This window comes from Sminthopsis crassicaudata, chromosome 2, assembly GCF_048593235.1.
Source record: "Sminthopsis crassicaudata isolate SCR6 chromosome 2, ASM4859323v1, whole genome shotgun sequence".
In the NCBI taxonomy this organism is placed as follows: Eukaryota; Metazoa; Chordata; class Mammalia; order Dasyuromorphia; family Dasyuridae; genus Sminthopsis; species Sminthopsis crassicaudata.
Window position 1 is genome coordinate 97,558,039 of NC_133618.1, and position 25,968 is coordinate 97,584,006.

A 25,968-nucleotide genomic window follows, 5' to 3' on the forward strand; every position below is an offset into this window, starting at 1 on the left:
CTTATATCCCAAAGGAATACTAAAGAGAAAGGGACTTGTATGTGCTAAAATGTTTGTGGCAGCTCTTTTTGTAGTAGCTAGAAACTGGAAGATGAATGGATGCCCATCAATTGGAGAATGGTTGGGTAAACTGTGGTATATGAATGTTATGGAATATTATTGTTCTGTAAGAAATGACCAGCAGGATAAATACAGAGAGGCTTGGAGAGACTTACATGAACTATTGAGTGAAATAAGCAGAACCAGGAAATCATTATACACTTCAACAACAATACTATATGAGGATGTATTCTGATGGAAGTGGATATCTTCAACAAAGAGAAGATCTAACTCAGATCCAATTGATCAATAATGGACAGAATCAGCTACACCCAGAGAAGGAACACTGGGGAATGAGTATAAACTGTTTGCATTTTTGTTTTTCTTCCCAGGTTATTTTTACCTTCTGAATCCAATTCTTCCTATGCAACAAGAAATTCGGTTCTGCACACATATATTGTATCTAGGATATACTATAACATATTTAACATGTATAAGACTGCCTGCCTTTTAGGGGAACGGGTGGAGGAAAGGAAGGGAAAAATCTGAACAGAAGTGAGTGCAAGGGATAATGTTATAAAAACTACCCTTGCATATGTACTGTCAAAAAAAAAGTTAAAATAAAATAAAATAAATTAAAAAAAAGAAAGGTGGGACACCAGAGTAAACTGGCTGGGGCATATAGTCAATAAGCAGATGTCCAGATAAAGTTAATTGAAGCTTAAAGAAAACAAGCAGATGCTCATGTGTTGGCTACAGGAGTGATACATTCACATTAAACTATGCTATTAAGCCTATTAAGACTATGAAAGACTACATTCTTAAGCTCAACTCCAGAAATCAGATATGGGACTTGACAAAGTGGAAAATAGGGTCAGTTACAGAAATGAGCCAATTATTAAGTGATACAGAATCATTTTAATTTCTTCATTATCCTAGTTCTTGTTTTATCATAGAACATATCAATATGAACTCTACTGGGTCAAAACTTTTTTTAAGCAAAGGTCTTATTAGAAGTTCCAAATCCCAGTTCAAATATAATGTGATCTTCTGAATAAGTCCATTCCAAATCTAATGAATGTTACAAAGAGGATCTTAAAAAAGCATGAAAACATTTATCATTTCAAAGGAGATGCAACACATGTAACTACTAGGACTATAATTCCATTTTAATTCCAGTAATACAACTAGAATAAACTTATGTATAGCTTTTTTGAAGCAGCTAGTACAAAACTGAGATAGCAAGTCATCTATCAAAGAATCTGAACTGTTGAAACATAACACTTTTGTTTTGTTTTGTTATTGTTTTTCAACATATTGCTACTGAAATTTTTCCTGGAAAACATATAGTATCATTCCAAATATGTTTTAAAATGAAAGATTACACAGAAAGTAAAAAAAATAATAATCTAGCAAAGAGGATCTACAATGTGTAAGGCAAGTTGCTCTCTACATCAGTTGCTTTAGCAGTGAACTAAAATCAGGAAAAAATAGAAGCATAGATTTATGTACTTTGGGGAAAGTTAAGAAAGCATTTATGATCACATTTTATCCCTTTAAGACACCTACAGAAATTTGTACCAAATACTGTATGCCTTTTAGATGAAGCACTTTGATATAGAAAACAAGCCTTAAGTATTAAATACAATGTGGAATTTAACCTGGCAACATGACATAGTTTGGAGTCAGTTATCTGCAAAGACTAGACCTCAATCAGGGACAACAGTTGAGAGCTGAAAGAGACCTTTCAGAATTAATCTAACTCTTTCACTTTGCTAGATGATGACAGTAAAGCGCAATAAGTTTAAAAGACTTGACCATGGCCATAGAGCAATTGAATGGGAGAGTCAGGTCATAAACTTTTCTTGGATTCCAGATTGAGCAGGAGCATTGGGGATTGGAAAGAGGGAGAAGGGATACACGTGGCTCTCCTGTGAAATTTAGTTACCATGTAGCTCTCGGTAAAATGAGCTGGAGAAGGAAATGGCATACCACTTCAGTATCTTTCCCAAGAAAATCCCCAAAAGGGGTCAGAGAGTCATATGACTGAAAACAAAACCTAAACAACAGCAAACTACTTGTCTTTCTCCTGAAACAACAAAGAAATGTCTTCTTTATTTTCTACATTATATTTTGTAATATATATATCTTATTTTATATGGAACAGCGTTGTAGATGACTTCTTAATGATTATAGGAATATTACAAAGTGTGGATGCTGTCCAAAGCAGTCCAGATTGTTGGAAAGAAAATTCTTAACTATGAAATTTAGTATGATGTTTGATAAGCATATGTTGGTCCCATTGGTAAGATGGGTAAACCTTAAGCCTCACTCTAGAATAAGAAATTTGTAGAAGTAGACCTTACATGCAAAGGTAAGCCTCCCATTTATAGGCAACATAGAATGAGTGATAAAAGCTTACAATGGCTATGATTATGCTCAGCAACAATAACTGACTTGATAGTGATGAATGTCAGCAAGAGGCCCATCTACCCAGCAGTTTGAATTCCCTTTATCATTGTTGTTTATATCTTCTTTCCAATTAAAATCCTGATTATCAACCTGTAATTCTCCTGAGATAGTTCACCACTCCCTTGTTCCTTTCTTAGTTCCGTTGCTAGGAGCATTAGAACATCCACTGAACCAAGAGTATGTATTGTTAATATACAGTATATGAAGTTGAAATGTTGTCTCCATTAGAGCCATCACGCTGGCTTCTAAACAACTTTGAAGACTGCCACTCAAATTCAATTTAATTCAAGCTTTATATCTTGTGTTGACTACACGTAAGTCACTGTGCTAGGGACTGGTGACACTAAGATACATAGAAAAGAACTAGATGTGCTTTCAAGGACTTTATATTTATTGGAATGAATCTCCTTGGACATTTTCAATTGTCTTTGGCCATATCTGCATGATTCTGGGAACTAATCCACCTGGGCCAACTATTGCGTATCTCTTAGCAGTTCTAATTACCTTATAATATTGTTTTGGTATTCTGATTACTGAGTAAGTTTGTTTTCCCCTCAGGAAAATATATTTCTGCAAGCAGAATTTTCTCTTTGCCTTTAACCCCACACATAAATATTAAAGTTAAAATATATTCCACAGGGAAATTTGACTATAAATCAGTCATTCATTACTCATTTACTTATTAATTCATTTATTCATATAACAATCAGTTATTATGTACCTTACTAGGCATTGAGTGAGGCGCTAATAATACGAAGATGAAAATGAAAAAGTCCTATATTCTAGGAACTTACATGTCATTGAAAAAATAATATATTCTGTTAATGGATTATGCTTTTATTACCAAGTGCTTATGATGTTGAAAATACCATTGGAAGCATGTACAAAAATATCTCTCATATCTTTAGAATTAATTTTCCATCAAATAACAAGCATTTGTTGAATATCTTTGTACTCAGCCCTCCCTAGAAATTGTGAGAAACAAGTGTTAAGATGTAGTTGCTACCATTACATCATACACTGTCCTTTTAGAGCTCTCATACCTCATTCTCTTCATTTGTAAAATTGGAAATGCCAATATAAAAGGGAGAAATATGAAATGAAATATTAATTTAAAAATCATTTAGCCAAACAATTTGATTTCCTTAATGTACTTTATTGTGCTCTTTTATTACCATAGTTAATTTGAACATATGTCTCAAATTTAGCTGGTCCTTTAAAAAAAAATCTGGCTAGCCTCATTAACCTATCTATTCTTGCTCCATCACAACACCTGCTGGGATGCTGTTGCCCATTAAGATGGCTCTGATGTTGAATAAAATACTGGATCAGACCTGGTCTATCATAAGGAGACCAGCTGTATTCTATATTTATCTCTTAAAAACATTCTGCAGTGGTCAAAGTATAAGGGGAAGGCTATATCATAACTCCTCTAATCCTTCTGAATTTATTGCCAAACACCCTCCTCCTGTGTTATCTTCTTTTTAACTGCTTTATTTCCCATACAATTGCTGATTTATCATCTTATGAGTATATAGGTATTAGCTTATGTGCTTGCATATAGCCAAAGGAGCGCTTAATAATCATCATTAGCAGAAATGATTTTGCCATTCCGCCATAGGAAGCTGACATGACTGTGAAGCTGACCTTTTGAAACTTGAATGTATAAATTTCAGACTAATCAGCAAGAGATAGAGCTGTTGACTTTATCAAGATTTCTCTGATCTATTCAAATGGAAATTCATGGATTTTTCAAGGAAAGTTGTTGGGTTGGAAGGAATGTTTTGAAATGTGTGTTTATGTTTTTTTGTTTTTTTAATTAAGGTTAAGTAATTATTCACAAATTTTGAGGCCAGGAGTTATGTATTGCTTATATGTTCGGCCCAGAACAGTGCCCTGAATGTGGGATATATATATATATATATATATATATATATATATATATATATATACACACACACATATAATGGTGAATGAATAAATAATAATGTTCTCCACACAGAGTATTATTAAAGATGAATCCTGGGTTATACATATGTTAGTAGAGCTTTTACTAAGATAAGGGATTTGTATCAAGGTGTCAAATTGACAAAATGCTGACAGCAGTGAAGACTTTCATCAGGACAACATCCAATGGACAAGAAAAATTAATTTCAATAGGAAATCATAAGATAGAATGGCTCCTTTCTTCAGTAGCCATAACCTATATGATTCGATCTCTGATCTGGCCTTTTCATTCCTTACCCCATATGAATTTGTCTTAAGTAGCTGTTTGGGGGCATGATTTGCATGATTTGTTCAATGTGCAAAAATATCACTTAAGGTTTTTGCCACCTTCATCTCTCTCAATATGGACTAGTACAGAGGGTTTTTTTTTTTTTTATATTTTTTATTTATGTGTCATTGACCCACTTTGAAAGTCTGGTGAAGTCAAGGAATTCTTTATTGTAATATCTTTTTAAAAATTAATAAATGTTAATTTTCAATTAGAGGTTACTGAAAATAAACATATATGTGTGCATATGTGTATACAGATATACATATATGTATATATTTCTGCATTATTCTTTCCAATCCAATTTTATAGATCCTTTGTTGGGGATCCATGAGGGAAGGCTAAAAAAGTGAGGCTAGTCCAACATCCTACTAACTACTTTACTTTTGCCAGAAAATATAGTGCTGTGAAATAAAGGTAGTAAGTAGATATTGTCAGAATGACTAAAAGCATCTTTATATTCCCTTTTCTTTCCTCATGTCACCTAACCTGCTTGACATGGTAAAAACTGCTCAATCACAAAAAGAAAAAAAACACCTTAAACCTAATCATTTTAATTTATCATAAAAGTCTGTTCAGAATGAACCAGTGATAAAGTATATATGCAATAATTCCCATAAAGAACTGGAAAGATTTGCCACTGATATAATCAATGTAAATTAGAAGGTGTCAGGCACTTGGAGATAGGTAGTACATACCTCCAATCTTATAGCTTATAGATGGCAATCTTCATCATGGCAATTTTAACAATATAATTGAATGATTCTCCATGGGGATCTTTTGCTTAAAAACCACTAACATGCCCCCCAAATATCCAAAGATTACATAGAAGTCATTATTCACTTTTGAAAATAATTGTTTATTTTGCAAAAGTGAATTTGTAATTCAATGTAATGTTCTTTCTAGACACACTTGGTATTCCCACATCTGTTCATCATTATCATTATCATCGTTGTCATCATCATCATCATCATCATCATCATCATCATCATCATCATCTCTAGCATTACTATAGTACTCTAAGTTTTGTAATCCTTTTACATATGTTCCTCTTTTGATATAATAATTCTATGAAGTAGATATTATTATTCCCATTTTTAAAAATTAGGAATCTGAAGCTGTAAGATGCTATGTACTTGAGCATAATCACACAGCTGGAATGTGTTTGAGGAAGAATTTGAACACAGATCTTTCTCCACTCTAAGTCCAGATGCCTCATCCAGCAGTCTTAGCTTCTGAATAAAGACTCCAACTAGAGACTGAAAATGATTTCTAGAGGTTCATTGTTTCATGTAATTAAATATTACTCTTGATCTGTGTGCAAGCTCCACAAATTCATTTTGAGAGAGTTTCCAAGAAATTTTTGATGGTAACTCATGTTTTGTTTAACTGGATGAAGACAAGTATACTCTGGCTAATTTCAGTTCAAATAAAAGTGTGTTTAAAATATTTGGCTAGACATAGTTGATACAAAATTTGATTTGAGATAAAACCATTTTTTAAAAATTTTATTCATTTTTCCAAATTATCCCCTCCCTCCCTCCAATCCCTCCCCCCGATGGCAGGTAATCCCATACATTTTACATGTGTTACAATATAACCTAGATACAATATATGTGTGTAAATACCATTTTCTTGTTGCACATTAATTATTAGCTTCCGAAGGTATAAGTAACCTGGGTAGATAGACAGTAGTGCTAACAATTTACATTCACTTCCCAGTGTTCCTTCTCTGGGTATAGTTATTTCTGTCCATCATTGATCAACTGGAAGTGAGTTGGATCTTCTTTATGTTGAAGATTTCCACTTCCATCAGAATACATCCTCATACAGTATTGTTGTTGAAGTGTATAGTGATCTTCTGGTTCTGCTCATTTCACTCAGCAACAGTTGATTTAAGTTTTTCCAAGCCTCTCTGTATTCCTCCTGCTGGTCATTTCTTACAGAGCAATAATATTCCATAACCTTCATATACCACAATTTACCCAACCATTCTCCAATTGATGGACATCCATTCAACTTCCAGTTTCTAGCTACAACAAAAAGAGCTGCCACAAACATTTTGGCACATACAGGTCCCTTTCCACTCTTTAGTATTTCTTTGGGATATAAGCCCAATAATAGCAATGCTGGGTCAAAGGGTATGCACAGATAAAACCATTTTTTAAAAAAAGCTTATAGGTAACTCAGGGAAAGACAAGTACACAAATAATTCAGATACAAAGGGAATGAGAATGGATGGAGTGAGTAATGTATGACTTGAGATGTATCTACTCTGTACTAGGCACTGTACTAGGTACTGAGATAGACATTAAGTGATAAAGTCCTTGAACTCAAGATTAAACCCTAAAGAGAAAGATAACATATGTACACGTAAGTAGATAAGTGATAGCTACAAAAGAGATATAAAATAAATGTAAAAGATGGGCCACCCAACATCTAGGAAGCAGCAGAAAAGATTCAAGATTGTAAAAGGTGGTACTTGCAATGATTCCTGATTGAAACTAGGGATTCTAAGAGGTTGAGGAGAATAGTTAGTATATTAAAACAAAGTATAAACTGGCATAAATGGATGATTTCCTATAATAGTGTTTAAAGTATGTCAACAAATGAGCAAAACATTATACTCAGTTTCAAGTTTTATGCATTAAGCTCATTAGGTTTAGATGCCCCATCTAATTAAGCTAATTAAGCATAGAGGTGTGAATAGGCATTGTATAATTCACTTAAAGGTGAGATGAAGGGAGAGGTACAGGGTCTCTCTTAGCTTGCTTTATTAGCTTTTATTTTCTCTCAATTAAAACATTTGCATAATAACTAGCATAAGAGCATTGCACATACTTAATATGGCTATTACTTATAATTTTAAATAGAAATATTCATATTTCTTCCTTTTATCGAAAATGTATTCTCAGTCCTGTGAAAGCAGTGAACTATCTATCATTCATTGAGAGAAAGTCATATAGTACTGGGGTGTTATGATTAATGGAGTACTTACTATTTTTTTATTTTGTTCAGATTTATTATTTCAGTGTTGTGGCAAAATCTCAGTTTGGAGACTCTAATATCAGCAACTCATATGATTAGTATTTTGTATTTCTAAACAACTTCTTAGCGGACTAAATTATTAGTTACACAATCAAAGAATTTTATGATTGAAACATCATGTCAAGAAGCATCCAGTATTTACCATGTAGCAAGAAATGCACAAAGCATTGTAAACACAATAAATCCAGAAAAATACAGTCATTGTCCTGAAGGATCTTACATTCTAATGGACAGATTATATATAAATTTGTAGATATACTAGATAGATGGAGTTGTCAGCTTTGCACTTTAGAAAACCATTTTGGTAGCTTGATCAGGTTGAGGGAATATGAAAAGGGACAATTGAAAAGGCATTATGATGGTCAAGTTGGGAAATGATATGAGCCTGAAATAGAACTTTAGCCTATTTAGTAGAAAGAAGATATATATGATTGACATCATATGTTGTCAAGACAAAAAACAAGATTTGAAATAATGTATTGCTTCATTCCAATTTGTTGACTATCTGAACAAATGACTAAAGGAATCTCACAGTAATATCTGGGAAATGGTCATCCAGTTGCTGATTGAAAACCTCCCAAAAAGGAGAGGGAGCACCAATTTCTGAAGAAACCCATTTCCCTGAAACTAAGTTGTTTGATTCTTCTTATCCTTGATGGAAGGCAAGATGTTTTTCCATGATAATACTCTTACTTTCAAGACAATGGAAAACTGTAAAGAAACTGGATCTCTCAAGAGAAAAGAAACTGAATTGAAAACAGTGTTTCTCAAAATTAGTTATTCTTAGACAACATAATTGCCACTAATCATGTAGTTTACTTAGGTAAACTGAGGAAGATGAAATTAATGATAATTACTACTACTACTACTACTACTACTACTACTACTACTACTACTACTACTACTACTACTACTACTACTGGTGGTTTAAACGTATATAATGCTTTAAAGCTTTTCCTGTGTGATCTAAGCTTATATTCATTATACATACATTCCTAGAATGGTTTACTTTCTCTTTGTTATGGAGCACAAAATAGTACTAGTTTTACTGCCAACTAATATTAGATAAGATTGAAATTATAAAATCAAGAACATTAAACAATTAGGAAATTCTCTTAAGAGTGGCCTACCTTTCCCTGGACCTGACTAATCTCAAATAGAAATGTAATGTAAAGGAAGAGGGTAGACTGGTGAGATGTAAACAAGACTTCTTAAATGTCTAATAATCACCATTCATGTGGTTTACTTTATTTTTTCTTTTATATTTAACTTTAGCCCATTCCTACATTCAACAAAAAGTAATACTGGCAACAATTCATTTGTGCCCTACTGTAAGTTGTATAAAACAGGAATGGTAATTAATTAATAGGCCTGTAGAAAATGTACTTGAGCAGTAGGATCTTTTTTAGTCATTTTAGTCATTAAGACCATGCCATATATATCTTGTAAGACAGACCCTATCAAGCACTCTATCTTGCAAATAGATGACACTCAAATGACTGTTGATTGATTGACTGGTAAAGGATTATTAACTCCGGAATGAATTAATTCAATTCAACAAGCAATTCAACAAAGTTTCCTTCTCATAGTACTGAAAATCCCTTTCATTTTATTTATGCAATTATCCTCTCATAGAATTTACTTCTTTAGGTGCATAGATCATTAAATCCAACTCTCTGGCACCCACACTTTGACTTGATAGGTTTCTGCCAGAAGGCTTTAAATCAAGTTACCCACACAAATTAGGAAAAAAAAAAGAAACTTATAAATGAACAGGAAGAAGCAATCTCTAGAAATCAGAGAAAGTAAAAGACTCTAGCAGAAAACTTCTACTAAATACTATTTTATTCCCTTTGTTTATTGATAAACTCATGCATTTATTACTCATAATATTCCTGAAGATTTGTCAAACCCCATATCTACAACATCTATGGTATTTGTCTCTTTCTTTTGCTTTAAATATCAACCAGCCAATTTCAGGTCTTCATTATCTTTCCCTTGGATTATTTTCCATAGTTTTCTAACTAGTCTTCTTGTCTCTGTTCTTTCTCTTCTCCATTTTATCATCAACACAGTTGTAAAAATTATCTCTTTAAATAAGATCTGACTGTTCTCTCTCAGCTCAAAAACCTTCAACCTTCAAAGGATCCCTATTAACTTAAAGATAAAATGTAAAACTGGCCATTCCATCTGTACAATAATATAACAAAAAGAATCCTGTATTGTGAAAGGTCAGGAATTAAAATCTCAGCTCCTTAACACCAGTGTGAAATTAAGCATTTAAAATAAATGCAAAAAAGGCATTTGCTAAAGCCTATGAAATAAAGGATTTAATGTAAATGATCCCTAAGATTTTTTTAAAAATTCTAAATGTTGTGATCTTCTTTTCTAGTTTTATTTATTATTATTCTCTTTCCTACACTTCATGTTCCCCCCAAATTGGAAAATTATTTCTTCTGTCATGCTGGTAATTCCATATCCCTGGGCTATCATTTATACCTGAAAAGCATTTTCTTTCTCATCTCAATTTTCTGGATCTCTATTTTACTTCAAGATTCAACTCAGTTGGCATTTTCTCCATTTTTTTTCTCAGTGAAAGTATTCTTTCTTTTCTCTAATTATCCTTTATTTACTTATTTCTATTCATGTGATAAGCCCCTAATGCAAGGTAAAATTTTTGTAGGTATGTATTGCTTTATTTTTATGTTTGTATGTTAGCATCTGGCACAGTGCTTTAGGCATAGTAGGCAGTTAATAAATAATGGTTACTTCGAATTGGATAGAATTTTCAAACTTCCAAGTCAAACAATTAAATTCAATACCATTTTTCAAACTTGCAGTTCAAATCACAGGGGTTTCATATAAGGGTGCTATTGGAAAATATCAAAAGTACCATTCGATTACATGTGGAAATTTGTTTATCTCCTCCCAAATATTACCATATTTATATTTCATTACAAAACATCATGATGCAGCTCTTGTGCATCTCTCTATTAATTTACTTGGCTAATGATATCAGTTGCACTAAATCAGGGATGTTTAATGATCTGCATCCACCCAGAGTGAAACACAAACAATTAAACCAAATTATCTTTGTTTCAGGAACTTTGCTTCTCAATGCAGATGGTTCTCATTTAGGAGATTGAGAGAATATGTCACATTTCTGGGGGTTTTTTCTCCTCTACTATCACTAACAGGAAAATTTAAAATATCAAATCTCTTAGGAGTCTTTTCACTTCTCAGTAAGGAAACTCTAAAACAGTATGTATTAGTGGTCTTTTATAACTCTATACTTCACTGCATACAGCTTAGTGCCTTTAAATGGTAAGCCTCAAAATTCACAGAGCTTCAGGAAAGCCCAATGACACAAACCCTCCATGTAGCTGAGAACTCGGTATCTAATGGCAATTTCCAGCTCTTGGAAATCTTGTTATCTAATTGCTTATGAGCAAATTTGTTGAGGGAAGGGACTATGTTTTAAATATTTTGTATCTTATAGCATCTAAAACTGTACAAATCCAACACTCAATCTGATATTGGCAGAATGGATGAGCTAATCAGTAATATGTGAATATGAGACTTGTATCACTCACATGACCAGGACTCATTGACTCCGATCTTGAAACACTGCAGATTTATTCTTGTTCACAGAAGTCAAGATGTGAGGTAGGAAAGGGAAGGTGTAGAATAGGGATCAAAGGATATTTCCCTTTTGTTGTAGTAGTGGTCAGGTGGAACTGATTGCTTTTAATTCTAAGTTTTTCTAGAAAAAAAATGATCTTATACAAAGAATGATTGGGGAAAAGTTTTTTTTTTCCCTAAATTTTTTTTTGGCCTGGTTCTCTTTCTCCTATTATTTCACCTTACTTCCTGACTAAACTTTTTGGGAATTAAAACTAGCTCTATATAAGTCTTATAAATACACATAAAACACACTCACAGAAAAGACTTTCATTCCTTTATCAAAAACAACAACAACAACAAAAACTCTATCTGTTCATCAAACTGTCATACTAGGTTAAAGTTGAATGTTATTCTACCCTTAACATTAATGTTCTAAATTATTAATGAGAATTCATTAGCACTCTCTTTCTCCTCGAAAGGCTTGAGAAAGGATAGCTTAAGTTGGGAGAGGTTACTGAGAGGTATGTGTTAAATCCAAAAGCAATTTGCTTTGTCTTTCTAACATTATGTTAAACATTTGCTAGGTGAAGCGGGCTCTACAATGTGCTGGGAAAATATAACCAAAATTTAGTAGACAAAGAGCTCCTTGTTGTTTAGTCCTGTGTAACTCTTAATAACCCCACTTGGGGTTTTCTTAGAGAAGATAACTGGAGTGATTTGACATTCTCTTTACCTGCTTATTTTTCAGATCAGGAAACTGAGGCAAACTGGGTAAGTGACTTAGCCCTGGTGACAGAGTTGGTGTCTGAAGTCAGATTTGAACTCAGGAAAAGGAATCTGCCTGACTCCAAGCCTAGTACTCTAAGTACTGTGTCCCAAAGGTGTCACCAGGTGCTTATGTGCCCCTTAAGGAGCTTACATTGTTCAATTGAAAGAATATGCACATAAATAAAAACAAATGTGATTTGTATGTTGCATATGCATCCATGTAGGTGAGCAAATTGGGAAATTTGTGAAAACCCTATGGAGGAGATAACATAAATAGAGTTTTGTAGGACAGTGGGGAAGGGAGGAGGAAATGAATTACAGGTACAGAGAAAAGCATGGAGATAAAAAGTTGAATTTTGTATGAGGAGGAGGACATTTTGTTTAGTGTGAAGAAAGAGAAGTGTAATACTACTAGAAAGATAAGTTAGAGGTAGTCTATGAAGGGTCTTAAATACCAAAAAGAGGAGCTATTATTTGATCTTGAGTTAAGAAGGAGCTCCCTGAATTTGGTAACTAGGGATTTTCATTAACATTTCACCATGATTTCTGCCTAAATATTCCAGAATGTAACAGACTTGCAGTTTTGCCTTTTTTCATCAAATAAAAAAGTTTTAAAAGTAAGATTATTATTTCAAAGAAACTTGGATTTAAAAGAATTTATTAAGCACAATCCATTCCTGGTTTAACAATAACTCTATAACTTCTATATAATTTAGCAGTGGCTTTTGCTTTTTATCTCCTGATATATGAAAACAGGTATCTTATTTTTTTTCTTATTTATTCAATTTATAGTAATGGGAACATGTATTCTGTACATTATTAGTATTTTCAATGTGAAATATCCATGAAGAGTCGGAAAAAAGCTAATTGCAATTAGAAAATATGTACTTTTAAATTTTTTTCTAAGGAGGGACTGAAGGGAGAAACAGAGAAAGATAGATCCCTCTCTCCCTAAAATTTATTTTATTCTGGGGCCATTTGGGCCAGTAGGCTTCAGAAAAGAGGGAAGTCACAAATAAAGGTTTCTAAAGTCTGATTAGGTGTCAGAGTAGAAAGAAGAAAAAGAAAAAAAGGTCAGAAGTGGCTGGAAGGTGGATTTTCTTTTCATAAGACCTAATTTTGCTGACAACTGAAGACAGCTTGTTTTTACATTAAATCTTTGGCAGGATATCCTAATTATGGATCACATGCAGCCGACGAAGGGGCAAAAGATCATCTTGTCACTAGACAAGGCATTGAGAACCCCACTAAAAGGTGAGAAAGCCAGCTAAAGATAGAAACCTCCCTCAGGAGTTCCCAGCAATAGAGACTTTGGAGAACAGGCCCTTTTGCCAAGCCACAAGAGTTAGATCAAAGAGAAGGAAGAAAACAAGAGAGGACTGAGTATCTCAGCTTCAGTGATTGTAGAGGGTAAGGGGAAATTTCCAGTGACCTGCTGAGAGTGCATTATTCCTGGTTCTGCCAGTGCCAACTCAAAACAAAAATGCAGACTTGGTCTCCCTTAGCAGGTGAAAGTATTGCAGAAATACCTTGCCATACTCCATATACTCAGGGAGAATTACATTCTTTGAAAAAAATGGAAAATATGCTGAAGAATATAAAAATAAAATTTGTGTTCATTGTGGAATGGTTAAACAAATTGGTGGTATATAAATGTAATAGAATATTGCCTCAAAAAGCAACAACAAAAATAAAGAATTCAAAGAAGCACTGGAAGACATGAACTGACACACAGTAAAGATGATAGAATCAGGGAAATAATATATTCAATCACTATGACATTGGAAATGGAGAAAGTACAATAAAATAAAATAAAGAAAAAATTGAATGCTATGTAATTATAGTAATGAAAGTTGCCTCTGAATAAAAGATAAAATTAATTTCATTTCATCCCTATGTCACTCAATTAATAAACATTTATTAAATGCCTTCTCTGTGCCTGATACTATATTAAGAGTCAAGTATATAAAAACAACCTATTTCTTTTAGCATCATATTAGTTGAAGTGTGGCTAGGATTTTCTCAATTGTTTTTTACATTTTCTTTTGCTAAAAGGGATGGCTTTTTTGATAATGGAAGACTCAGGAATTCACACTGAAGTGGAAGGTGATAATTTAAAAACATATTCCTTAAAGTATAAAAGTGAAAATTTATCTTAAAAAGGCAGAATAGAATCATTATTTGTAGGACTTGGACAGTAAATAGATAATAGATAATAGATAGCAGTTGACAACTCTGTTTTAAGGGCAGAGAAGAATCCAAAGTCAACCTGATATGGATCATATAGTAAATACCTATGAAGAGAGAGAGTATCTATAGACTCTTAGATCTGCTTCTAATGATTCAGATATGGGAAGTACTACTCTCAGGGGAAAAAAAAAGAATCTAGGAAAATCTTGCTAAGTATGATGACGTCTTGGGTAAGAAACACAAATCCAAGGTAGCATATTTATCACTGTTCCCAGTTGAATGTATGAGTTTCATAAGAGAGAGCAAGAGAGATTTTGGCAGTGAAAGTTAGGTAAAAAGATGGTATCTGAAAACAGAATTTAGATTTCTGTGCCACAGATTGATAAGAATGATGAGCTTTTTGCCAAGAATGGAATTCAATCTGACTATGATTGGTAAAAATATATTTTTCTTGAAGACTTGTGAATTTGCTCAAGAGGGCTTAAATTCTAAGAAGGGAAACTACCCACTCACATACATCATGCAAATACCACAGGGAATAATAGGTATGTCACAGGAAGAAGACTATCTATGGAGAGGAGATCTTAACATAAGATTATCAGGTAAAAACAGAATTTTGAGTGAAACTTGGAATATGACTCATTATGATTACATCAAGAAGGCATACATTTGTGAAGTAATAAATTAATCTGAAGAGGGAGAGGACCAAGAGAGGTTAAAAGAAAAAAAAAAACATTAGAAATCAATCAGTATAGAAAAGCAAGAGGTTGAGTTGAAACTGTATTCACTATGGAAGCTCTGTTCCTGTTTTAACTAATCCCTAATATCCAATATAATTCCCTTCTTTGTGAGTTGTTTCAATGTTGTGGGGAGGGCATAATATTTTTTTCTTTTGTTGTTGTTATTATTAATTTTGGAAGGAATTTAAGAATTAAAGAGTGAGAATCAGGGTAGTGAAAGAAGAAACCAAATGATAGCTTTCCAAAGCTAACAATTTAAGTCAGGCATAAAACTCATGTAGGTGAAGAAGGAAAAAGAACTAGATATAATTAAAAAGGCATTTGTTTAGTACAAAGCTGAAGTACAGGAAGCTTTGGGAGAAATTGTTGTGCCACAGTTCCCTTTTATTGTCCTGCCTCAGTTTCCCTAAATTGTCCTGTCTCAGTTTCACTAAATTGTTCTGACTCAGTTTCTCTAATTGTTATGCCTCAATCCCCTTAGTTGCAAACTCATTCCTCCCTGATATAACTCAGGGCTACTTTAAAGTAATATGTATAAACTCAAGATAAGGGGGAGTCCAGACTGCTTGGCTCTAAGCTGGACACCTCCTTAACTCCCAGTTTGTTAGAATTTATGGTCCTACCCCTCAACTTGTCAGAACCGAAGTGATGGTTCTTGCCTAGAATTTGGACTCCACCTCTATGCCTTTGTTTAGCTACAGTGTATAAATATGTCATGGAAAACTCACAGTTGCTGCTGGATGCTTTGGACATTAGCCCTGGGGGCAGCATACCCCCAGCACAATCTCTCCCTCTCAGAAATCCAAATAAAATATTAAAAACTCTCTAACCATGCCTCATTTTCTCCGGCATTACAAAATCAGGAAGGGTGAGAGTAATCCATAGGGACCAGGGAAGGTAGACCTCTCTATTGTCAATCAAATTGCCAGATTTCTTTACAAAGATAACTGCCTTTTGACTATTTAAAATAAGGTCCTTCAAGTACAATGAGCTATTGATAAGGATAAATTGCTTTGATTTACAGGCCTAGGTGTTAGAAATGAATTTACAATTTAGGCAAGTCTCATTTTGATTATGAATGGTTCACATAGGATATAGATCTGAAAGCACATTAGACTGATGTGGCAAAAAAGAGCCAACTTCTAGATACTGTTTCTATCAAATAAATAGAATATGTCAGAAAGAGATAGATTTTTATGCTAGGAAAACTGATTTGCTGGAAAAGGTCAAAGCCATATTTAGAGGGAAATTATATTAAGGTTACTGGACAATTGTTTGTAGGATAACTTCCCTTAATGAATAAATATTTATTAAGTGTCTATTATTTGCCAAACCTGTGCTTAGCTTCTGCCTCAAAGTAAAACACTGATTTCTTATCATCCCTATCACAGGGAATTCGGATCTTTTCTTCTTTTCCCAGGGAAGAAACAGAATCACAGAACAGCAATACTGGAAAAAACAAAGAGTTTTAAAATTTGTAGGAACTCTGATCAATCCAATGACCATTTATGATTACAGAGGAAAATGATGAAGACTTTATGTACATTTGGATGGGATAGGATAAGGCTTCAGTTCACAGAGTAAGACACATTTATTTGTACAGAGTTAATGAGGGAATTCATTTTGCTTGAATATGCAAATTATGAGAATTTTGTTTATATATATTTTTCCTCCTCTCTTTATTAGGTAGGGAATGAGAGGAAAAGAAAAAAAAAATCTTGTTGAAATACATATACATGCCCACTCACAAGTACAAGTATACATACATATCAAAGTAGAATTGGACCTGAACTGAGAGGACAAGTTTTGCTACCTGTGTAACAAGTGATCGATCCAGCTTTTACTTGAATTCCAGTTTGTCCCACTTCTGGCCAGCACTAATTGGAGGGATAGTTTTTTAGATTTCCATATTTCTGCAACCTTTTCTAATCCCATTCCACATATAGGGTGCTGTAGCTACTCTGTAAAGTAATGAATTAAAAATTGATGTAAATGCTAGGAAAGCCTAAATAAATTTCTTTTTGAACTCAAGACATTTTTTTTCCCTAATGAGGTAGAATGTTTCCAGTTCTATTTTCTGAGGATGAGCAGAACAAGTCAAAACTCTTTTCCACAGTGCATCCTTTCAAATGTTAAAAAACTTCTATCACATGCCTTATATTTTTACCACTTAAAGACTGAATATCCTCATTCTCTTCAATGATTCTTTCGCCACATGATCTTCATAACTTTCATCACCTAATTCATCTCTTTTTGGACACTAAAATTTATAAATGGTGATAAGAATCAGACCAGCTATGTCACTATTACAAAGACTCCCCAGGTGAGGAAACCCTCTACCAAAACAGATCATTCTTACCTTTTCTGAAATGTGAAGTTTTAGTGAATTTCGTAGGGAACTGAGAGATTTAGTAACTTGCACAAGACAGTATGTGTCAGAAAAAGGATTTGAATATAGTTCTTCCTGCCTTTGAGAACAGCTCTCTATCCTGCTTATATATTTTCCTTCTAAAATTTGACACTAAAAATTGTTTCCAATACTCTAGATGTATTCTGATTAGGTCAGACTGAAGAAAACTGGCATTTCACTCTTTAGCTGCAATAGTACTGCTTTTGATAATATTAAATTTCTAGAACAAATACAAAATAATCACTAGACTCAAGAAGCTTACTTTCTAAACTGGATAAATTACATATATAAGGTCAGACAAAAGCTGCTTCCTATGTCCATAGGAATAAATACTTTGTATAGTGTTCCTTTCTGGATAACCGGCACTTTCTCTTGATTCATGACACTGGTGTAGGAAAAAGTTTATGTCAAATACTCTAGGTATTCCCAGTATTTTCTCATGCTTCACTTTTGCCCTTCAAGATTGTCTGATTCTGCTTATTCCTCTTGGGTTTCAATTTTGTGATCAGTCCTCTTATATCTTTGTTCCTTTCTTGTTTAATCAACATACCTGGAAAAGCTGTTTATTCTGCTGGACAGACTTGGGAACTTTGGTTGGCTTTCTTTTGTAGTAAGACTTTTTTTTTTATTTTTTAGGCTTTTTTTTTTTTTTTTTTTTGGAACCCACTCACTAGTGACATGTTCTCTCAGTGTTGACTAATTGGATACTGGAATGTCTATTAACAGTTCCCTACATCTGTTGTAGCTTGTTTTGTCACGTAGTTTGTCTTCATTCTGGGTTTCAGAAGGAAATGAGATGTTGCTTGTTTTTCCATTTTTTTTTCTTTGTCTTTTTTGCCTAATTCACTTTAAATGCCAGTTTTCAGATAGATTACACACTATTAAAAAAGAAAACTAAAATCACATTATGTTAAGAATTTCTACAGTAATGGAATAATTCTTGTGGTTTCATGTTAGTATTCAAGATGCATTAAAAAGAAGATAAAATGCATTTCTAAATAAAGTCATTGCCAACATATAAAAATATGGCAGTTATCAAGAAACACATTGCAAAAACATGTAAAAGTATGCACACAGATATTGCAAAAACAAGACAAAAAATGCCACAAAAGAAATGTGTTATAATTTATTTCCAGAAATGCCTGAAATGAATGATAATTTATATTTATGGTGAATAGTTCAAGCCAATACATTCAAGGAGGTAATATTAAATATATTATGTAAGAAAATGAATATATTTATATTAGTACCTGCACATTATAATTAATGTTTTAATATTTAGCAGTTAATAGCGCTTGCTTTCTAAGGTTGTTGTAAGGATCAACAAACTGAATATTTAAAAAAGTGATCATTAAAGGTAAATATCCTTATTAATGATATACTAGTTTGTACAAATACAACATATCTAAATGCTGAAGGTAATAAAATAGTGAGATTAAGTTATTTGAAATTAAACACAAGCATAGCTGGGATTGAGGAAGAAGAAACTGAGCAGAATGAAATTAAAAGAAACAAACAAACTCTGATATGACACTATACCATAAAACTGAAGTTCTTCCAGTCATCCATTGCAGATATTGTATTCATTTTTTAAAATTCCAAACCAAATTACCAATCCAAGGGCAAGTTTTGTACTGTTGGGTTGTTTCATAAAAGATTCATTGATGTCCCTTGACAGAGACCAATAATTTCCCCAATTTCCATATGAAAAAGCAAAAGACATTTGGATTCATTGCATGTTGCATTTAATAGCATATATAGTGGATTAATACTAATTTTATCATATTTAAATAATATAACATACATTGATTACTTGAAGGGTAATTTTACTGTTTTTGCTATTGTGAAGTAGAATATATAATATACCTAAATTTAATTAATATCGTAACAATATAAAACAATATATGACATATATACATTTTTTCACCCTACCAAAGAATATACTTAGTTAAAATATTTAGAATGAATATATGTCTCTATGAGAAGCTATTTTACATTATTAAAATAGAATGTATTGTCAAATAATGAATATAGTCTTCTCTCAGAGAGGAAATACTACAGTTTTAATAAAACAGAATAGATGGTTTCTGTTGATGCAAAAGGATTTCCCTATTCAGCAGAATATTATACTGCTTGTAGGTAACTTAATCCTGCTGATGTCTTGAATACATTGCTGCACTCAGCTGACCTATTTCCAAATTCCCAGTAAAACTATAACATTACTTTGTGTTACTTCAACATGCCTCTCATTCTAAAAGTTAACAAAAATATTCTGGGCATAGAATTAGGATGTCTCTCTAATTTACATGAACCTACCTATCTACCTGTCTTCAACACTCCCCAATAAGTTTTCACTTCTACCAATTATCTCCTAAGGTGACTAAAAGGGAGAAATTTCCTAAAAAAAAAAAAAAAGATTTTTATTTGTTTGTTTTTTGTTGGATTTTTTAAATAGGAGAAAAGCTTTTTAAGGAAGAAAAGTTATATGAATATTTTATGGGATCTTATCCTCTCATATGTTGTCATATGACAACAGTGCACTTCCAAGTTCTTCATGGGTCTCCCACACATCTTCAAATTCCCTCTATCTGATTTAGTCTTTGAACATTTATAACAACAGGGGTGGACTATGCCAAATTATCAACAGTTAGATGTATTTTTAAAAGGTGGAATTAATACGTAAGACAAAAATCCATGAAGGACTTCCAAAGAGGAGCAATAGCCAGCAAAAACTATTAGGATACTGAAAATGATTTATGGTAAATATTCTTAATAAAGGATACCTATATAATGATTTATTATATAAATTTACTTAAATATTTTGACATACACTTACACATATATCTGTATATGAGGATAGACAACACAATTGAATTTTTATATTCATTATTTGACAATTCATTCCACTTTGGTGTTGTGAAAGTAGCTTATGATGGAGACATATTTAAATGCTAATTAAAAAAATATGAGCATAATCTGCTTTAGTAGAATGAAAAATATATGTATATCATATAGTATTTCATATAATCATGATATTACTTAAATTTAATTATACTTTAATTTCTACATACACTGTGCCAAAATGTTTGTGGCAGCCCTTTTCATAGTGGCTAGAAGCTGGAAGATGAATGGATGTCCATCAATTGGAGAATGGTTGGGTAAACTATGGTATATGAATGTTATGGAATATTATTGTTCTATAAGAAATGACCAACAAGAGAAATATAGAGAGGCTTGGAGAGACTTACATCAACTGATGCTGAGTGAAACGAGCAGAACCAGAAGATCATTATACACTTCAACAATGATACTGTACGAGGATGTATGCTGATGGAAGTGGATTTCTTCAACATAGAGAAGAGCTAATCCAATTCCAATTGATTAATGATGGAAAGAACCAGCTACATCCAGAAAAGGAACAATGGGAAATGAATGTAAACTGTTATTTTTACCTTCTGAATCCAATTCTTCCTGTGCAACAAAAAATTCGGTTCTACACACATATATTGTATCTAAATTATACTGTAATATATTTAACATATATAAGACTGCTTGCCATCTGGGGGAGGGGTTTGGGGGAGGAAGGGAAAAAATCTGAATAGAAGTAAGTGCAAGGGATAATGTTGTAAAAAATTACCCATGCATATGTACTGTCAAAAAATGTTATAATTATAAAATAAAATAAAAATAAATTAAAAAAAAAATCAAAAAAAAAAAAATTTCTACATACACACACACACACACACACACACACACACACACACACACACACATATATATATATATATATATATATATAAAAGGGATAGCTCTCATCTTAAACTTCATAGGAATTGAATAGGACTTATTAATCACTCACTATGTGACAGCCATTATGCCAAATACTTTATAAATATTATATTATTTTATCCTTACAACAACCCTGGAGAGCAGATGCTATTATTATCACAATTCTACTGTGGGGAATACAATGTAAGATAGAGGTTAGAAGGAAAGAACTGGATTTGAAGTGAAAACATTTATGTTTAACTTCTAATTTTAGATCTTAATATCTGTTTGATCTTAGGTTCCATTTTTTTTTGTCTGTGGGTTATGTTTCCTTCTCTGAAAAAGGAGGAGTTCATACTATATTAATAGAATCATAGATGAAGAGTTGGAAGAATCCCCAGAAGCCATCTCTTCAGCCAGTCTCCTCATTTTTTATATGAAAAAGCAGAAGCCCAGAGAGGGCATGATTTTTTTTTTAAGGACACAAGTACTAACCAATAGAAATACAATTAAAACTAAATGTCACACTAAGGATCATAGTTTCTTATATAAAAATAACAAAAATTAATGATAGCATTTCTATAGTGCTTTAAATATTATTGCACTATAGGCAATATAGAAATACTATCATTATTTTAATTGTTGTTATTTTTTTTATCAACAACTATGATACTTAGTGTGATATTTAGTAATGGAAGACTGAAAAGAGGCTTCCTTTCTACTGATCAGAATACTGTAATGGGTTGATCCCCAAGCTGATAAGCACACTCTTCTACCAGATGGAGGGAAGATGGAATTGTTCCATCAGTATATGTCACAAAGGGAATCCTACCCCTGATCTCAGCACAGTACTATGCTTGTTCGACAAACTGCTAGGAAACAAGCCAGCTCTCAGGTGATTTCATCTTGGGATAAAGTCCAGTTAGACCTCCAAACCAAATGAAGGTAAAACAGAAAATAAAAACATAAAATATGTAAAATCAACTAATATCTTCCTTTTGACCACAGTGGCTTGATCATGGAATATAAATTTTGTATTTTCCTATAAAATATAAATTATTTTAATGAAATGATGGGAGAAATTAAAATGATTGCTCAATAGAACTCCACAGATGGATTAGGGGGAAATTCTAAAATTTTTTCTATATGAATAAAACAGATCTTTTCTGAACATACTTTCAAGGAACCCAAGGGCCAAGGTTCTTTTCAAAGCTACTAGTACAGTAACTGGGCATATCATATTAATGACATTTTAATATATCTGTATCAAAATAAATTATTAAGGTTTTCCAAAGGGAATTATGGCAAACACAAGAGATTGTATACATTTACTTTCAAATTTTGTCAAAAAATATCTATGAGTTAATTGTAATAGTGTCCAACTGTCAAATTCTTTTAGGTCCCTGACTTTGTCTGCTCTCTGCAAATCAATAGGTGAAATATTGAAGAATAAAGAAGAAAACTAGAAAAGAGAAGAAATAAATAAAAAACATATAATCAAGTTCTGAATTTCCAAGCTGATTCATTTGAACTAGTTATCTATGTCTCACAGTTTTATGTTATTTTCCTTTGGAATCTATTTAATCCTCCACCCCCAACAATTAAGTACTTAGCAAGTATTTATTAAATCGAGCAGAATGAGGTTGAGTTGTCTTATCTTGGTTCTGTAATCTGGATAACTAGAGAGTTTTGTTTTTCACACTTCACTTTTTACTTGCATTATATGTGCTCTCATAAGCATCCGATTATCACACCTCTCTGCAGATGACATCCAGATCTTTCTACATAGCTCCAATACTGCATCACCAACTACCTATTTGGCATTTTTAGCTGAGTGTTTCAAAGGCGTAACAGGATGCACCAAAAAGAATTCAGTATTTTTACTCCAAATATCCACCTCTTTCTTTACAGTTTCCCTATTTCTCTTTATGGTAACTATATTATTACACGTTACCTTGTAATTGATTACTTTGTAATCATTCTTAATTCATCCTTTATCCTCATTCCTCATCTCCAATCAATTACCAAATTCTATGGGTTTAACTTCCATAATATCTAACTAGCACTCATACAACTACCTGTAGGTCACATCTTCCTCATCTTTTGTATAAACTACACACATGCCTTGTTTTATTGTGCGACATTTTATTGTGCTTTGCAGATACTGCAATTTCTCTTGTTGTTTAACAAACTGAAAGTTTCTGGTAAACCTGTGTTGAACAAGTCCATCAGTGCCATTTTTCCAATAATAAATGTTCATATTGTGTCTCTCTGTCACATTTTGGTAATGCTCATAATACTTCAAATGTTTTCATTGTTATTCATTACTATATATGTTATGCTGATCTGTGATTAGTGATCTCTGATATTACTATTGTAATTGTTTTGGGGCACCAAAAACAAAAATAAAATTACTATAACATAGTAAATTTAATCAGGAAATGTTATTTTTGTTCAAACTGTTCCACTGACTAGCCTCCTCCATCTCACTCCCTTTCCTTTGGCCTCCTTATTCCCTGAGTTACAGCCATATTGAAAAATATCACATAAACTGAGTTGATAAGGTAATGGTTTGCCTTGAGAGGACTGACTCCAATTTTGAAATAATTTTTACTGTGGGTAACAACATCATCACATGCTACAGAGAAATGCTTCATGAAAGGAAGAGTCAATCAATGCAGCAAACTTCATTGTTGTTATTTTAAGAAATCATCAAATTTAGCCAAACTTTCAGCAACCACCATCCTGATCACTTGGCAGTCATCAACATGATCCTTCAGTAAAAAAATTACAACTTGTCAAAGGCTTAAAGTGGGAGGAATATATTTTAGCAATAAAGTATTTTTAATTAAATTATATGTATATCTATATTTGTGATATATTAAAAACAATACCACTATGTATTTAATAGACTACAGTATATATTTTATATGCACTGAGGAGCAAAAGCAATATGTGATTCCTTTTTCACTGTATTGTGCTGCTCTGGAATAGAACCAACAATATCTCCAAGGCATATCTATAACTTCAAGTCTTCTCTCTATTTTTGTGTCTCAAGATTCTCCATTTTCAACATATGGAGAGTCAAACTGATCTTCTAAAACACAATTAGGAATTTATCATACCCCTCTCAAAATGTTCTAGTCTTTTTTCCCTCTACCTTTGCTATGCTAATTGCATACTGTTCTCTTTCATACATGTTACATTTCAATTTTATCTCCATACCTGCTGTCCCCTAAACAAATATATTGTTTTTTACCTCTATATTTTTGCTCAGGATTTACCATGCTCATTGGATCGAACTCTTTCTTCAGTACTATCTTAAAGAAGTCCTAGCTTCCTTTTAGGTTCATTTAGATTATCATCACCTACCTTAAGGCTTTCAAAATTCACCAGTTGAATATACTATTACCCTTGTCCAGTACCTTTGCATCTATTTCTTTTTTGAAATATTGTATTTTCAAAGGTACATATGCTTTTCTTCTGATGCAAACTTTAAAAATATATTTTCATCCCATTCTCCCAGTTATGTAGTAGGTATTTGACAAATTCTTGTTGTGTGAAGAAATTATAATGGTTGCAGTAAGAATTTTGTATCAATTATGTAGCACACATGGGAGAAAGGAGGAGCTAAATTATTTTCTTTCAGGCACACATTAAAAGAATACCTGTATACTAATTAGGACTTTGCAATCATAATGTTTATGTGAGTAGAAATTGCTATGCATTTGAATTATGTATCAGAATATAATTTGTTAAATCTGAACAGAGGCAAGCCCTGGGAATGAACATTTGTTTATTGCTGTTGTTCACTTAAGTCCAAATCTTCATGACTCCATTTGGGTTTTTATGACAAAGATACAGGAGAAGTTTGCCAGTTTCTTCTCCAGCTCATTTCACAGATGAGGACAATGAGTCAAATAGGATTATATGATTTACTCATAGCCAAACAGTTAGTAGTGTCTAAGTCTGGATATGCACTCATAAAGAGTAGTCTTCCTGATGCCAGGCCCAAAGTTCTAGTCACTGTGCCACCTAGATGCCCCATAAACATTTATATCATGGCTACAATATGCCAGCCACTCTTCTAAATGCTTTTTACAAATATAATCTCATTTAACCCTCAAACAGCTCTTTTAACTCTACGCTATTATAATCCCTATTTTACACACGAAGAAACTGAGGCTGACAGAGGTTAAATAACTTGCCCAGCATTTCACAACTAGTGTCTAAAGATGAACATGAACTTAGCTCTTCTATCTAGACCTAGGGCTTTATATACTGTTTAATAAGCTGAAAACATTTCCCAAGATTGTTCTCTACAAACATATTTTGAATGAAATTACATTTTCTTCTGATGGATTTGCTCTGGCTTGGATGTAGTAGGAGAATTATTGATAGAAAAATTTCCACAAGCTTTTTCTGTGTAGACTTTCTATTAGTCCATTTGAAAAAAATTTCCTGACAATTCCTCAATGCATATTTCTTTCCGAAACAGAAAAAGGAACATTAAAACTCAAGTATATGCTTAAAGCAATTTCATATAAATCTTGGCTATTGAAAGTTATTGTTGTAAGGTAGCAAGTTATTAAACCACAATATTATTTCCTTTATAAAATTTCATTTGCTATTTA

The 25,968-nt window shown here is 32.8% G+C and overlaps 1 protein-coding gene and 1 long non-coding RNA gene across 22 annotated transcripts in view; one reads left to right on the plus strand and one right to left on the minus strand.

Annotated features, from left to right (window-relative positions):
- LOC141554693 (neurexin-1-like) overlaps positions 1 to 25,968 on the minus strand; it is a 980,690-nt gene that overhangs the window by 881,098 nt on the left and 73,624 nt on the right. The gene's annotated exons all lie outside the window — the stretch shown is intronic.
- Positions 2,693 to 13,865, plus strand: LOC141554695 (uncharacterized). Its single transcript, XR_012485921.1, has 2 exons — positions 2,693 to 2,825; positions 13,393 to 13,865. It is a non-coding gene; the product is annotated as an uncharacterized LOC141554695 (long non-coding RNA).